The sequence below is a fragment of the Cygnus olor genome, chromosome 3 (genome assembly GCF_009769625.2).
Source record: "Cygnus olor isolate bCygOlo1 chromosome 3, bCygOlo1.pri.v2, whole genome shotgun sequence".
Taxonomy (NCBI): Eukaryota; Metazoa; Chordata; class Aves; order Anseriformes; family Anatidae; genus Cygnus; species Cygnus olor.
In genome coordinates, this window is record NC_049171.1 from 40,357,310 (window position 1) to 40,374,110 (window position 16,801).

The 16,801-nt window shown below is 39.1% G+C and overlaps 1 long non-coding RNA gene across 5 annotated transcripts in view; it reads right to left on the reverse strand.

Annotated features, from left to right (window-relative positions):
• The window catches only part of LOC121068437, a 38,679-nt gene extending 24,516 nt beyond the window's left edge, over positions 1 to 14,163 (reverse strand). For 2 of the 5 annotated variants that reach the window (XR_005818870.1, XR_005818873.1), the window contains exons 1-3: positions 13,656 to 14,163; positions 5,291 to 5,365; positions 32 to 99 (exon numbers count right to left, since the gene is read on the reverse strand). This is a non-coding gene — a long non-coding RNA (uncharacterized LOC121068437). The other 3 variants (XR_005818874.1, XR_005818871.1, XR_005818872.1) reach the window with 2 other exon arrangements.
• Between the last annotated feature and the right edge of the window lie 2,638 nt (positions 14,164 to 16,801).

Below are 16,801 nucleotides of genomic sequence, written 5' to 3' on the forward strand. Positions count from 1 at the left end.
GTCATGAATTACATGAGTGTATGTTACCTACCTTTTTTTAGCATGGATTTATTTTTCAGTGAGAATGTATCCAGGGCACACCCTTGGCTTGTTTGCTCCCTGGGAGATTTTAGCTTTTTACACAAAGGCTGGAGGAATTGCATTGCTGTGAATGTCAAATCATAGTTCAGATTAGAGTGTCCACTGAGATTACAAATTGGTCCCCCAAAAGAATGTGCAAGGAAGAAAAAGAAAGTACAAGGAAAGTTCCAAAGAAGGTTTGATGATATTAGAAAATATTGTCATCCCAGTGTTCTGGCCAAAAGAACAAAAAGAGGAGTAATTTTTGAGACCAAATGTAATGGATAACTTACTTCCTTCTACTTCACCCTAACTTCCTTGGCTTTTATCTTTTCTCTGCCTTCCACATCTCAAAACTGAGGCCTCTGAAGTCACTTCAGCTCTACTTCCTCATGCTGAAGATTGTGTGTGTGTTACCTTTTTCTCCCATCATTACTATTTATTTATTTTTCTCGCAAACAGTACGATTGTCTAGAGGGCACATTTTAATCTTTGTAACAAGACATGGCCATGTATAGCCTCAGTGAATATGATTATTTGATGCATTTTACTCCATTGAACTGCAGAGACAGTTTAAATGAAGAAAACAAGCCTTTGTCAAGAATTTTGTTTGCCCTACATTTCAGTCTTCTTCCATGTTTCTAATTCCCATGGAAGCTACAGTGTTTTTCCTTATGAGTGTTTTTGTTTTATTCTGTTTGTTTTTTTTTTTTTTTTTTTGGGGGGGGGGAGTTGGGATAAGGTTTCCACATTTATACATGAAAAGATAAACAGAGACAGGCTATCAGTGCAAACGAATAACTCTGTTTTACTTGACTAGTTGCTTAGGATAATTAACAGTTTCATTGTTTGTTTTCTTACTATGTGCAGTTTTGCAGCAAAGAACTCAAACCTGACAAAGTGCTCTATTAACACTAATGAAGTCTTGGAAGATGCCGTGAGCCAGGTAATTATTATTAGACTAATTCTACAAGTAGGTAAACTGCATCACAGGAATTAAATTATTCTCTATCAAAGAAGAATTCAAAGACAGAGCTTAAAAGAAGTCTATTCGAGGTCCACTTCTTTTACTAGACAATGCTGCATCCCTTAGGATCAGCAGTTTTGCTTTTAAAAATCCCTCACCCAGTGTATACACTGTTCTTTTCAAAGAACTGGAATGATTAATATTAATATCAATATTTATAAAAAGGAAGACAAGTCCTTGACCTAAAAGGAAGGAGTTACACACTGATGTGGTTGCAGGCAGTAGAAGTGACACGGGACTGAAACAAGCAGGTGTTAATAGGAATGGATGAGGAGCGGAAAGAAAAGTTAACCCTCTGATTCCCTCTGGTAAGTCTCATTTCCCACCCTTTGTACAGGGAGGAATGATGCAGAGGTCTGGTCACTCCTTGGAAGAATAACATTTATTTCAGCAGAGCTCTACAAGTATTTTCTCATTACATACCTCCTCCAAAATGGCTGAGAAATTGCTGTCAAGTAACCTCCAGAGAAAATATGAGATTTGACTGCTAATATTTGTTATTTGTCTTGATAATAGTACTGAAAGAATAGTATAGGAAGTAGTAGTAATTAATTTAAGTATGAAAATGTTACAGGAATAGTAAGAAAAGCAGAGGAATAGCATTGGAAGAATCTACACTGTTGCAGTGGACATCCTTCCCTAGCACTGCAGAGGTTGAATCTTAACAACTGTCCTTATGGCATATACATAAACTCAGTCTCGCTGAGCTACCAGTCTTCTGAAATGTCATTTTTGGACAATGTACTGGGGACTGGCTGGAAACAATGGTATGCACTGAATTTCACAAGGGAATATGGGAAGTGAAAATACAAGAAGTGCATATGATACTATTTATTCTCTCTGATTAGGTCCGTATTGAACAATGATCTACTTACTTCCTAAAATCAGAAAAAGCTGAAGCCAAGGTGTATAGTAATTCAAATTCAAATCCATTCTTTTACATAAAGGCCACAGTATCCCTGACAGGTTGGGAAACTAACCAGGGAATCTCAAAAGCTAAATGCCTAAGTCTCAGCAATTTGATCTCAAGCTTTTCAGTCGAGACCATGACAAGCCGTTGGCCTCTAAGTGCTCTAGACCTCTCACAGGAGAACCTGTGAGGCATACTAATGAGGGAGTTAGACCTGCATCATGTAGCTCTTTACAATTTATTTTTTTTTACCTAGATACAGCTATGTATTTGTGATCCATCAAGACAGCTTTGACCTCTGAAACACAGCAACTAACAAAAAACAAGGCTAAGAAGGGACGTACATATAAAGAATTAAGGATTATAGGGTTTGTCTATGATGGACAAACACAGAGACTCTCTATCTAACAGGTATCACTGGGTATAATACTTATTTTATTATTATTAGTTTTTTATTACTTTTCCAATACTCTAGAATTTTTTTACACAGAGAAGCACACAGATACTCCAAATAATGATTATAAGGAGCAAAGGAACAAACAAACAAAGACTTGGCAATTTAAAAGGGAAAGCTCATTGATGAAATACCCATGGAAGAGAGAGAACCCAGTCAAGCTTTGCTGTATCAGACTTAGTTGTAAATGACCTTGTGAAGGTTTACTCTAACCTTTGTGTACAGCACTTCAGTACGGTAGCAGTGAACACTACAGAAAACGAATCAATACAGATATGTGGATATATTCAAGGAGATGCTCTCTTGACTGCTTTTTTTCAAGCTGAGTAGAGAATTCATGCTAGCATTTGTTTGTCAATATTTGACTCCAACTTTTCATTCCCACTGCTTAAATGAAAAACAACACAGGCAATTCAAAGTAGAGAGAGGGTCTGTTTATGATGTGTAAACCTGAAACTGTGAAATAATGGGAAAATAAAATATTTCAGGATTCATGAAATTCAGCTACTTCACAGTTACAGCAAATGGATTTCTCATACCCTTGACTTTAAATGCTGTGATACATAATGCATGATTATGTATTTAAAAAAATAAGTGGACACCACTCTAAGAAAATACATTAACGGGAGTGAAACATGCAGTGAAACATATTCCAATTAAAAATTCAGTCTTATTTATACTGGAATTCTTGGTCAATTTCACACTAAAATGCCAATGAAACAAAAAAAAACAATAAAAGCATTCTGTTTTTTTATACTAATACTTCAAGCATATATTCTTTTCTTTTTTTGGAATTATTTCATATTCATAGGTTTATGTATTTTTATTGTAATGGCATATTTTAAGATAGACATTTTTCTTTATGTATTTGCCACGATTTTTGTAGTTTACTGGTGTTGATTGTTTTCATATGCATTTATTTTATCAGATTTAGGGAGCAAATCTATTTAAAATTTAAGATACTGACACCTTTAATAGCAACATACCTATCAACGGAAACACAAGGATTCAACAGAGAAAACTTGCTGGTTTTGCTAATTCTAAAACGTCTTTTTCCAAAATTTTTACTTTGTAGTAAATTTAGGGATAGTGCCTTGGATCTCTAGTGCTTAGAGTTTTCTGTGTGATTTTTTTTCACCAGTTTTCTGTTCTAAACTGAGCTCAAAGCATGAAAATATATAATCACACTTAAAAACTTCCTTAAAAACATGAGATATTTATAATCTTTTTACAGAATATCACTGAAATTATCCTAATGCTCTTTCTTTGCAGTAAACTTTCCCAAACCGGATCAGTATCAAAAAGTACTTAAGGTAGTTATTTCTATAGTACTTACGGACTGTCAGGGAGAAAAAAAATGAAATTAAAAGACCGGGCATTTCAGTGTGAAGAGCTGCCTTGAACATCTGGATTAAAGCACCCTGATATCTCAGAAAATGCTACATATGGTTCTATGCTTCTTTTTCTTTACTGCACACCATTGCCTTTCTTTTCTCTGCTCTCTCAGGCATATTTTAGCTTTATTTCTAAGACTATGCTTGAAGTGGCTCAACTGTTATATGCTCTTTCCAGCATCTCTGCTCCCTACTGTCACCTCACCCCTAAACAGCTTCATTACTGACGAAGTTTGGCAGCTTATGTCTCTGTCTTGCCTGCTCATGCTCATATCTTGAGCATGATCTTCACTTGATCTTGTCATATTCTCCAGTCCCTAGAAATGATTAGTAGTGCTTCTGTGGCTCATCCCTGGTTTTCTCCTTACTCATTTCTCCTTTTGCCCCTCCCCGGCTCCCTTGGAAAACTTCCAGCAGATTTCTCCTAACTTCCTTTTTTTGTTTCACACAGGTTATAGGGTATTTTATTACTGCTGTTATTAGAGGATATTCACTCATCACTATCCTGATACAAATCCTCCTTCCTCCCATTCAGGAATAGTTTCTGTTTTTACTGACTGCCTTTCAGAAGGACCTCTTCACTGTTGTCAACAGACAGTTTATTAAACTATTATCCAAAAACGGAAAAAAGAACTAGCCCACTTAATGATATGTTTACTGTGATGCCAAAGAAGTATTAGTGGATAAAACATCAAAGATAAAGGTTTCTTGCACAATTCCCACAGAATTATGGATTCCTTTATACTTCTCTGTGGTAATGAATGAAGCATTTCATTCATTACAAATACTTTCAAGATATGTATTTATTTGGTTTTACCTGGCATACCAAATTCTACATATACTCAGATCTATAAAAAGTTCCAACACTTATCAGCTTATTGGGTCATTCCATGCAACATTTTCATCCTGATGTTAGTTATTTACTGAAGTCTTGTAAGAACATAGCAAAAGATTTGTAGTGTATTTCAGCATTTCTCTGGGACTCATTTCTTTTATGTGCAGGAAAAGGACTGAAATTTTTGTTAGCGTGGGCATTTTGCAGACAAACCTTGGATAATTATATATCTTTTTTTCTTTTTTTTTTTTTTTTTTTTTTCCCATGGAAAAATTCTAAATAAAGTGGGATTTTTGTGAATTGATATCTTGAGGAAAAAATATAGTATAGAGTATATAATTAAATATATTTCTAAGTTGAAGAAAACTTGAAACTTTTACTTATTATATGTTTATTGATTGAAAGCAATATTGTGATAAAAACAGGATGAAATGCCAGTTTTTTCATACTCCAGGGATGAAAGTACAATATGTTTTATAACTTGGACGACTATGTCAGGAATAGTTGGTTTCCAAAATTTATTTAGGCAAATTAGATGCCTAACTCTTTTGAAGTTTACAGATACTTCAAAGCATTTTGAGATCTAGTTTTCTTAAATAATAAAACTCACCTTAAAATTACGATCCCAGTCTCCTCATGTTTCAACAAAAATATCCCCATTGACTTCTGCTTAAGTTTTCATTCTCTGAAAGGATGATCATATGAAGGGTTAAGTAAAGAATTTAAATTTCTTTCTCTTTTGGCACATGTTGGGTTATTCTTTAGAGGGATACTGAACTAATGTCCTTGCTGTTGTAAAATATTAAACAAAAAAATATAATATTATTTGACATGTGAGAGTGCACACTTAAATGAAAGCAGAGCTCACATATTGCTTTTACATAGTATCTGCCAGTCAAGCTGAGACTTTATGAAGAACAGCAAAGTGATTTTCAATCATGTATGGTATATTCTGTAGGTCAAATTCTTTTATGCAAATCTCTTTCACTTGAGTGTTTAAATTTCAATAAAAATGTAATGATAAAAAGTGTGGCTTTTATATCTCCTTCTTTCTCTAATTCATTCTGAGTTCTGGAGAACAAGTGTTTTATTGAGCATGACACCTAAAAGGGGCATTGTTTTAAAAAGGTGTTAAAACAAGAGTCACATATGTTTTTGGATAATGGAAGTATTACAGAAGGCTTCCCCACACAACCTTTCTTTCCTGTAAGCTGAGGCTCATGGATCTGTTTTTGTAGGCTAGCTTGAGTCCATCTGAATTTTCAGATCAGCAGATGAGAGTGTTACACCTGATTGCTAACAACAGCATGGTCCATTTCAACATTTCCCATTGTTCATTTGCTTTTCATTGCTGTTTTTTGTACAGGAGATTCCTTGTTCTAGGCATGTGCTGAAGTTTCTTAGTGCTAAAATTGTGCCTAAAGTTAAACAGTAACCTGTCTCTCTCAGAGCCATTCAAAAATAAAAAATAAATAATAGTAATAAAAAATGCCCAGTTTCAGTGCTTGACTAATAAAAGGTGCTTTTTTGAGTCAGGACTCAATTTGCATGTCATGATTTCACTTTGTAGTGAACATCTGAAGAAAATGAATACTAACTGACCCCTCTTCAATACGCAAATGAATGTATGGCCTCTGAAACAGCCTTTTTGCCTACCTCATTATTTGCTTTTGAAGTGAAGAAGAAAGATGACGTACACCCCTGAGAACTAGGGTATTTCTTAGCAGGGAGGTTTGCTTTCATGCGTGATGTGGGTTAGACCCCAACAATGGATAATATGGCACATACTATGCTATTGCACAAGTTGTGAAAATAAATATTAGAGAAAACCACACAGGGAATACCATATACTTTGGGCCAACTTCTGGATTCAGGAATATAACTGCAGCTCAGAGGAGAATTTAAACACCAAACTTATGAAATGCATTTGGCTATATCCTCAGCTGAATCACTACCATTCCTCACAAGTATGAGAAGATAAGTTGGTTTGCACCAGTTGAGAGTAAATATTGTGGTTTTGTTGTTGTTCCAGGATATTATTTATTTTTTATTTTTCCCCAGGAATTTTTTCAACCAGTTTGTACCTATATTGATAACACAGAACTAAAGAAGTATAGCACGGAGGGAGTACAGCTTAGTAGGAATCAATGGTTCCAATCCTTAAATTACTTGGAGATTTAATTCTTTTCCTGTTCTTAACAAAAAGTAAGAGTAGAAAAAAAGGAGCAAAATATAAAAACAAACTGAATCTAAAGAAAAATCTTTAGTGAGATTTACTCAACAGTTTCAAAAAAAGTCTCTGGATTTCATCATTAAAAAAAAACCACACTGTGATAATGAGATGAAAACAACAACAACAACAGAGTTCTAAGCAGCAATATTTCATTCAGTCTTTTTCGAAACAATTTTAGGCAGCAAAATGAAATCCACTTTTTCCTCCCTGAATTGTTTTAACTTTGACAAATCAAACTTGTTAATTATTATTATTATTTTTTTCTGATTCCCAATCACTGGCAGTAGGAATAACCAGTCATTAAGTACAAGGAAGGGGAAGAGATGATTTTAGTTCATTTAATGTTCCAAAAACTGTATTGAAACCTGGTCAGATTAAAAAGAATAAGCTGAGAAAGAATAAGCTATAACTTTTTTCTTCCTAACCCTCCTCCCTCTTAGAGACAAGTTAATACAGCTTGTTCTTTAAGCTGCTCTCCCATATGATACTGTTTATATTTATGGCACAGATATTGTCATACACTGGTGTTGTCAGTGGTATCACTATATTGGATAACATTGGTGACATTAATCTTTTTGAAACTCTTTCAAGAGGTTATGAGAGTTCACTGCCTTAGTCAATAAAAAGGATTCAATGACGTTTTGAATTTTGAAATATAAAGAAATCTATTTCCTTTGTTATTTAGTAACTTGTCAGGGATTACACAAGTGCACTTCCACATGCATTAGTAGTTTACATATTTTTTAATTTGCTAACATATAATCTGATAAATTCTCTTGATAATATCTCAGCATGCTATCTGATGGAGATCAATTCCCTTCACTTTCTCCTGCAGGCTGGAAGCCCCAGCTGGAACAAACTGAGTAGTTATATTCCTCACTAAATAGTCTTACCAACAATTCTGTCTCATCCACAGTTATTTCCTTGACTCAAAAAAAAAAAAAAAAAAAAAAAAAAAAAAAAAGCAACATTTCTCCTCACTAAAGCAGTAAGTAGATATAAGTAACTCCAAGTCTAGTGAGATGAAATCTCCCAGGTGGATAGAGATCTGAAAGCTGGCAGGAACATAGACTGTAGTCTCCTGCTAATGAGAGATGAAGACTTGCACAAATGGGTCCTTTTCATCTTAACATAAAAACAGCTTTGAGTCATTTCTACCTATTCTATGTTTTATAAAATAACCAATACATTATAAAAACCTAATTCGGTTAATGCTGCATTATGCAACACAGTTTCTGTCATTACTCTATAGTATGGAACAGGAATGATATTACCTTGCCAAGTCATCTAAAAATGGTATAACTTCTAAGATCCCAGTTTTACAAATATTCACCCATCTTTATCTTTATGGTTGAGAACAATTTCAGTGGTTTCTCTGGAGTTGCTGCTGAGTCCTAGGGTTAACATGTGTGCAAGTTTATGTGGGACGACAGTCTAACGAAACAAAAATCTTCTGTCAGTGCAGGAATATATTATCTACCGTGAATGAGCTCAGGGCTTGGCATGGGATTTGTGGGGGGAATATTATAAAGCACAATCACATACACAGTACGAAACATAGAGAAAGCATGTCTAAATCGTTGTTTTAGACTACAAAATTAGCCTGATCACACAGAATCCTAAGAATACTGACAAACCCTCCATGTTTAAAACACATCATTTCTTCTGTATTAAAATGAAAAGGTGACAAGTTATGTGTACGCTTCTACACTTGGATTGCATTTGTGAAATCAGCAATTTTTAGTAACATAACATCATGGAAACCTGCTGTGATAGACGACCATATGTCCTCGGATTCTGTAAAATCCTCATTTTTTTTAAATTTAACACGTGTAAAAAAAGCCTTGGTAACCTCTGTGTATGGTATTTGAAGGCAAACTACTGAATACTCCTGCTGAAAAAGATCACCCATGTCCTAGGTGCTCAGTATTAATATTAACCAAAATATATAAGAAATTTAATTTCTTCCTTCCTGTCTTTTTTTTTCTCCCACTCCTTCCTCCCCCCACCCCCCCCACCCCCACCCCACCCCCCCCCCCCCCCCCCCCCCCCCCCCCCCCCCCCCCCCCCCCCCCCCCCCCCCCCCCCCCCCCCCCCCCCCCCCCCCCCCCCCCCCCCCCCCCCCAATTTAATTTTAAAACACCCAGCAATACAGTAAAAAAATGTTAAGTAACAGAATAGGTCTCTGTAAAGTTGGATGGACTGCATTTAAATGCTTTGGAGTTTATTCTTCCTTTGTAACTGCAAATAGTGTTAATGAGAGTAATGCACAAGTATTAAGAGTGAAATCCTACTCTGGTGATGAAGAGCTCTTTCAAGGCTGCTATGCACATATCAATGACTTCAACTATATTCAGAAAAGGCACTTACAGAACACCAAAAACAGCTACTTATGGAGAGGAGAAACACATTGTTAAGACTGATAAACAACAGAAATGATGGAAAGAGAATAGTTTCCTTTTGTGCATATTACAGATACTTAAAAAAAAAAAAAAAAAAAAAAAAAAAGCTTTTAAAATTTGTATTGATGTCAGTTGCTTGTAATGAAGCAAAATGTAAAACTGGAACTTGGTGATTGCTCTTCATTGCTTCAAATTAGTATTGATTTCTATTAAATCTTAGTGATAATTATTGACTGATAGTAAATAGCCCCATGGTTTACAATCTCAGCACAGTTTGCATGGCAAACATCCTCAAGAGGATTTCCCCATAGCAAATATTAGCTACTTTTATACCAACATCCTTGTGAATATGAATAAAAATAAAAGATTTTCTTTAGTCTCACTGATGCTGATTTGATAGGAGAATGTTACCACCTGAGGGATACACAGAACTTAGAATTTAAATAGAAGCAAATAAAATGAAGCAGTAGTAGTAATTAGTTTCCTACGGACCTGCCTCTAAATGACTATCCATTCTTCTTTTAATTATTCCACCCTAATATGTTCACTTTTCTGGTCTCTGTGCCAAGCCAGTAAAGTACAGTTAGCTCTTTTCCTTTTTTTTTTTTTTTTTTTTTTTTTTTTATCTCCCCTCTTTTAGTTTAAAGCCATCCCCCCTTATCTTGTCGTTGCCTGAGCAAAAAGTTGCTCTCCATCTTTTTTATAAGCTCCCTTTAGGTAAGGTCCCCCTGAGCCTTCTCTTCTTCAGGCTGAACATCCCCAGCTCTCTCAGCCTGTCTTCATAGGAGAGGTGCTCCAGCTTTCTGATCAACTTCATAGCCCTCCTCTGGACCTCTTCTAAAAGATCAACATCCTTCTTGTGCTGGGGTCCCCAAACCTACATGCAGAACTCATCCAGGCCAAGGGCAGAGTAGAGGGAGACAGTCACCTCCCTCCCTCGACCTGATGGCCTCTTTTCATGCAGCCCAAGGCTGCAAGCATGCACTGCTGGCTCATGTCAAGTTTTTTGCCCACTAGAACCCGCAAGTCCTTCTCTGCAGGGCTGCTCTCAATGAGTTTCCCTAGTCTGTACTCATGTCTGAGATTGCCCTGACCCAGGTGCAGCACCTTGCACTTGGACTTGTTGAACCTCATTAGGTTCATGTGGGCCCACTTATCTAGCTTGTCCAGGTCCCTTTGGACGGTCCACCCATCAATTCTATAGCTCTCCAATTTGGAGATCAGGATGTCATGAGGGACCATGTCAAAGGCCTTGCAGAAGTCCAAGTAGATGACATTGGTCGGTCTTCCCTGCTCACCTGATGCAGTCACTCCATCATAGAAGGCCACCACATTGGTCAGGCATGATTTGCCCTTGGTGAAGCCATGCTGGGTGTCTCGGATCACCTCCTTGTCTTGCACGTGCCTTCACATTGCTTCCAGGAGGATCTGTTTCACGATCTTGCCAGGCACAGAGGTGAGGCTCACCAGTCTGCCATTCCCCAGGCTCTCCTTTCTACCCTTTTGAAAAATTGTGGTGGTTTCATCCAGCTGAGCAGCTGGGATCCACCACAGTTGCTCTCGCACTCCTCCTCTTCAAAGGGAAAGGCAGAGAAAATTCAATGAAACGGGTTCAAGTGCTGAGATAAGGACAGGGAAATCATTCAACAGTAATGATGATGGGTAAGACAGACTCAGCATAAGGAGATTAGAGAAATTTATTGCCTATTACTAACAAGCTAGAGAAGTGATAAACAAAGAAAAGAAACTAAAAACACCTTCCCCATCCACCCTCTTCCATGTCCCCACCCACCCCGAGCAGCGCAGGGGAATGGGGAATGGGGGTTGCAGTCAGTCTGTAGCACTTTTGCCTCCACCACTCCTTCACAGTCCCTCTCTGCCCCTGCTCCACATGGGGTCCTTCCCACGGGATGCCGTCCTTCCTAAACTGATCCTGCAGGGGCTGCCCACAGGCAGCAGCTCTCCAAGAACTGCTCCAACATGGCTCCGTACCACAGGGTCCATCTGTCAGGAGCAAACTGCTCCAGCACGGGTTCCCCATGGGCGGTAGCTCCCCCTAGATCCTCTGTTCCTGCGTGGGCTCCTCTCCATGGGCTGCAGCTCCGGCCCGGGGCCTGCTCCTGCGGGGGCTCTCCATGGGCCACAGCCTCCTCCAGGCCACATCCCCCTGCTCCACCGGGGGCTCCTCCACGGGCTGCAGTGTGGAGATCTGCTCCATGTGGGACCCATGGGCTGCAGGGGGACAGCCTGCTCCACCAGGGGCCTCTCCACAGGCTGCTGGAGAACTTCTGCTTCTGCGCCTGGAGTACTCCTCCCCATCCTTCTTCACTGACTTTGGTGTCTGCAGGGCTGGTTCTCACTCCTCGTCCCAACTGCTGTTGTGCAGCAGTTTTTTTTTGTTTGTTTGTGTGTGGTGTGTGTGTTTTGTTTTTCCCTTTCTTGAATCTGCTCTCTCAGAGGTGCAAAACATCACTCAGTGGCTCCTCTCTGGCCAGTGTCACGTCCCTTTGGAGCTGGCTGAAACCGGCCCTTATCTAACACGGGGCAGCTGCTGGATTCTTCTCACACAGGGCTGTGTGGCTTTTCTAGCAGATATCCAGGTGGCTGATGTTCCCCATCAGGATGAGAGCATGCTAGCGTGACATTTCTTGTAGTTGAAGCAATAAGGCCTAATCAGCAGGCTCCCCTTGATCAGGCAGCCTGTAGTAGACCCCGACCACAAGGTATTATTTATTGGTGTGGTCCTTTACTTTTACCCGCAAGCTCTCAACCTGTCCATGGCTGTTTCTCAGAGGTATCTCTTCACAATCACTTCTTTCCCTAACACAGAGGGCAACATCCCCTCCCTCCTTTCCTGCCTATCTCTTCTGAAGATCTTGTAGCCCTCTATTCCAGTGTTCCAGTAGTGTGATCCATCCCACCATGTTTCTGTGATAACAATCAGGTGGTATTTGTCTAATTGCACCATGGTTTACAACTCCTTCTGTTTGTTTCCCATATTGTATGTGCTGGTGTAGAGGCACTTCAGCTGGGCTATCGGTCGCATCAGTTTTCCAGAAGAACCCTTCCTGATTGCTTTGGAACAGTTCATAAGTGTTTCCCTGTTGTTTCTTAAAGTGACAATGTACTCAGGTTCGCTTTCTTCACTCAGAGGTACATCTCCTTCCCACTGACATCTAATTTAAAGCCCTCCTGATAACCCCAGCCATTGTTACCCCACCTGGCCAGGTGCGCCCCATCTCATGTCAGCATGCCTGGTACATCAAAAGTGTGTCCAAGATCGTAGAACCCAAAACCTTGAGTATGGCATCAGCCTCGCAGCCAATCATTCACTTAGTCTGTTTGTCTCCTTTTTTTGGAGTCCCAGTCAACAACTGGGAGGACAGAGGAGAATACTACTTGCATCCTGATCCCTTTAACATCTTTCTGAGGGACATTAAGTCCTTTTTGATATTTCCGAGTCTCCTTGTTGCAGCCTTGTTTGATCCTATGTGAAGAAGCAGGAAAGGGTTGTAGTCTTTGAGACCCACCGGGCTTGGTAGTCTCTTCATAATATTGTCAATGTGGGCCCCAGGCATGCAGGAAACCTCTCTGGAGAGAGTATCTAGACAGGAAGTGGGTGCCTCAGTGCCTCTCAAAGAGGAGTCTCCAATTACTGACCCCCTTATTGCCTTTTTTGTGGCACTGGTTCCGATGAAGGTGGTAGACTGAGCCAACTTTGTATGGTTGGCCTTCTGAGGGTTTTTACTAGTTACTCTTGGAGTCTCTTCTCTCCTGTCCTAGACTATCACGTGTTGCACCCAACGGGCACTTCAGGGGCAAGGGTGGGACTAATCCTCCGCCTCTGAGCAGAGAGACAAGGGTCCACTCTCCCTTGTTCTGTGAGTCTTTACATGTTGTTTCAGGGCTGCAAGCTTGTTTACCTTCCCCTTGCTAGGACTTAAGACAGGGATGTTACTTGTAGCATGTCAGCGCATAATACCATTTGTCAATCTCCCACTCAGATTCCTGGATGCTACATTGCCTGGTGAGTTCCTCTTGTAACAGAGCCACCTGTTTGAAAAGTTCATCCATCTGGGCACACTTACACCCATGACACCCACCTCTGCCTTCCAGGACTTATGGGGATTTCCAGAAGATGGAGTTTCCCCAGAACTGAGGGTCCGGGCAGCTCTTCCGATCCTTGGGAGGTCTGTTTAGGTATAGGTATCTGCCTTGGGGAGGTTGTGGCCCCTCCATCTGGGTTTCAGCCTCAGACCAACAGGCTCAGCAGGTGGACACCATTTCTGTTAGAGTAGCAGGCCCTTCCTCTGCTGCTTCCAGAATGCAAAATGACCTACCCTCCACCCTCCCTGCTCACACCCGGGCCTGTGCAAGCTGCACCACAAACTGCCACACCGCACCCTGACTGCCAGTTCTGTTCGTTGCACTCCCTAGGGACTGCCTTTGAATGAGGGAGGCGCCTGCTCCTGGCTCTGCCCAAATCCCATCAGCTGCTCTCGCAAGGGCTTGCTGGCCCCTGGTGACTCCTTTGGCTGCCTTGAATGGCCTTGGTGCAAGAAAATCCCTGCATGCTGCAAACCCCAGATCTGCTCTAGAATGCATCTGTCCCAGAACTGATCACGTTGGCGCGTAGCTTGCATGCTTTTTCTGATGGACTACCCAGCAGGACAAACAGATCAAGACTACCCTAAGCCATGGTCTTCTCCTCAATGAAAGTACTTGTTTTGTTTTGTTTGTTTGTTTGTTTCCCTGTACAGGTACTGGTATAAGAAGTACATACAGCCCATACATGAAATAGAAGAGTCAGACCTCCCTCTCCTAAATTTGGCTGAAATAAATCAAATATCCGAGGGAAACAAAACAAACAGATGAATAGACAAAAAGGAATTACAATCCAGTTGGATCGATTTTCTGAAATTATGCCGGGGGGGAGGTAGGGAGGAGGCAAGGGGTGGAAAGAAAGGGGATATGGTGTGGGTGGGTGGAGGAAGGAATTTAAAGAACTGATGTTCCTAACCTGGGGATTCTGAGTGGAAAGTCAGGGGAGTTGCTGACATGAACTGTATTACCTTTAGCCAGCTAAGTCTGCTGCTTATTTGCTTTGGGAAATTCAGGATGTATGAGCCCAAGGCCCCTTTCTTAAACAAAGTATTAAGCGCCATTTCCCCCAAATCTATCATACTTATTTACAGCTGTATTTATTATTTTAAAATAAATAGAAACTGAAGTCTGTAAGCTCTGTTGAAACACAATGCATTATAAGTATAGATATAAAGGAAATGTACAAAAATTAGTAATTCATTAAACAGTATTTAGCAAACATATTTCATATTATGCACTCAGGAAAATGAACTGTATTCAGCTAAAGATGTTAAAAGGGGAAAATATATTAAAAATAATCAATAAAGATGTGCCACAAATTCTGGAATGAAACAAAATATCTAATTTTTCTTCTGAAAGGTTTATGTCTTTCCTTTTACTTAATACAGTACAGTGTCCCAACACCAAGGGAATGCACTTTACGATTGTATGTAGCCTTGTGTAAAGGATTATTTCCCTGATTAACCCTTGGAAATATTTGTGACAAGTAACAAATATACACCTTTTGTTTCCCCTCTGACTCGGAGAAGAATTGATTTACAACAGTTGTAGATCATCATCAGGTATTCTCAATTGTACGGCCTTCATGGCCCATCTGTGCCTTTGAACTCTCTAACGTCAGTTTTGAGCAGCTCCCTGAAAAATGTGAATTGCAGTAATTAACTACTAAGGAATCTACAACAATGGTTTATTCTTATGTGGTTGTAGCTGCATTATTATTATTATTATTTTAAATGCTACACATTTTACATAAAAGACTATTTTTCTTGATTCTATTTGACACAGTAAAACAGTGTTTTCTCTCATAACATTTTTTCCCCAGAAATTCCCTGTTTAATTGGTCTTTAATTATTGCATAATTATTCGGTAATGAATTTGATTTGCATTCACATATTTAATAGCTGGTAATATTCCATATATTTTAGGTGAAATTTTTGAAAATTAATTTTGATGAGTAGTGTTAAAGCAGTTCACCTAGAGTTACAGTGCACTCCACATCATTTGGAATTATTATTATTTTTGTTTAAGTTGTAAGATTACTTTTAAAGAGGTTCTTTACTCTGAATCCTCTGAAACTGTTGAACAGTCTCTGCAAGCAGTAATTTAAACACGGTTGTTTTACTTTTTGCTTGCCTGAAATTTTGGGGCCCTTGTGTTCACCTCCTCTCTTTATGCCAGCACTAACACAAACAGATTCATAGGATGGGCAGATCTGCATGGAGATAACAACATCAATCACATCTCATGCCTTAGCATTTTGGCCACCCAAACTTTCAAAAACTTTCTCTAGAACAAAACTATATGGATATATTCTGGCTCTGTTTTGATTATCTACTCATTCCTGGACCCCTGCAATCTCTTCCTTCTGAAATAATAGAAATGAAGCAATGGCTGGGCAGATAAGGGACATGATGAAAAACACTTTCTAAATGCTTCGGTGGCATCTGGTACTGACAGCTCAGAGACTGGCAGACCACAAGATTTGAGGTCAGGAGGGTAAATGTCCTCCTGTCAGATTGCAGGAGTCAGAATGGTGTTCCTTTCAGTTCAGGATATTTTTTTTTTCTTGGTGAGAATATCTAGTTGTATATCCTCCCCAGGCAATTTCCAACTGAAGAAAGACATTTCTAAAACTGGCAACCAGCTTTATGCCTTCTGTGATCTGCCTGAAAATATATGTTAGTTGCCTGGCAGTGCTTTAGATTAAATACATTAGATTAGACTTTGAAGTGAACAAAGGATGCTTCATTAAAATTTAGTGTTTGCAGTACACAGGAGACATTAGTTTACACTACTCAGGACATTCAGGTAAAGGAGAAGCGTTTCCTTAATTTCTTTTCTCCTTTCTTTTCTTCAATATTCAACATGAACAGGAAAAAAAACATAGGAAATTCCTATTTAGATTCTCCTGAGATATTGTCATCTAACTCAAAGGAAAGGAACAGAGTCAGAAATTTTATCTAGTTGGGCTTCCCTAGTATTTTTTCCTTTCAAAAATTTCTGCAAAATGTACCAGAATAAAAAACTTCTAGTCAAATCAATTTAGGCTGTAACTTTACGTCCTGGGAGGAAAAAAGTTATAATCCCTCCACACAGTAAACTTAATAGGAAGTAAAACATCAACTGCAACTTCTAGTCTATTAATGAAAGTACAAAAGTAATGGCTTGACAAATGAGAAGAGGTGTAATTTCTAAATAAGATCTGGTGTCAGAAATACTGCAATTGTAGCTGCCAGGAAGGAAAAGGAGGAATGGGGACACACTACAGTATTGATTCTAGTAACAAATTATATACAGCTTCTGATGAGACATAGAAAAAGTTGTAACCACAAATACACACTCAAAGAAATATGTGAGCCACATCCAGGGAAATAAATAAAGC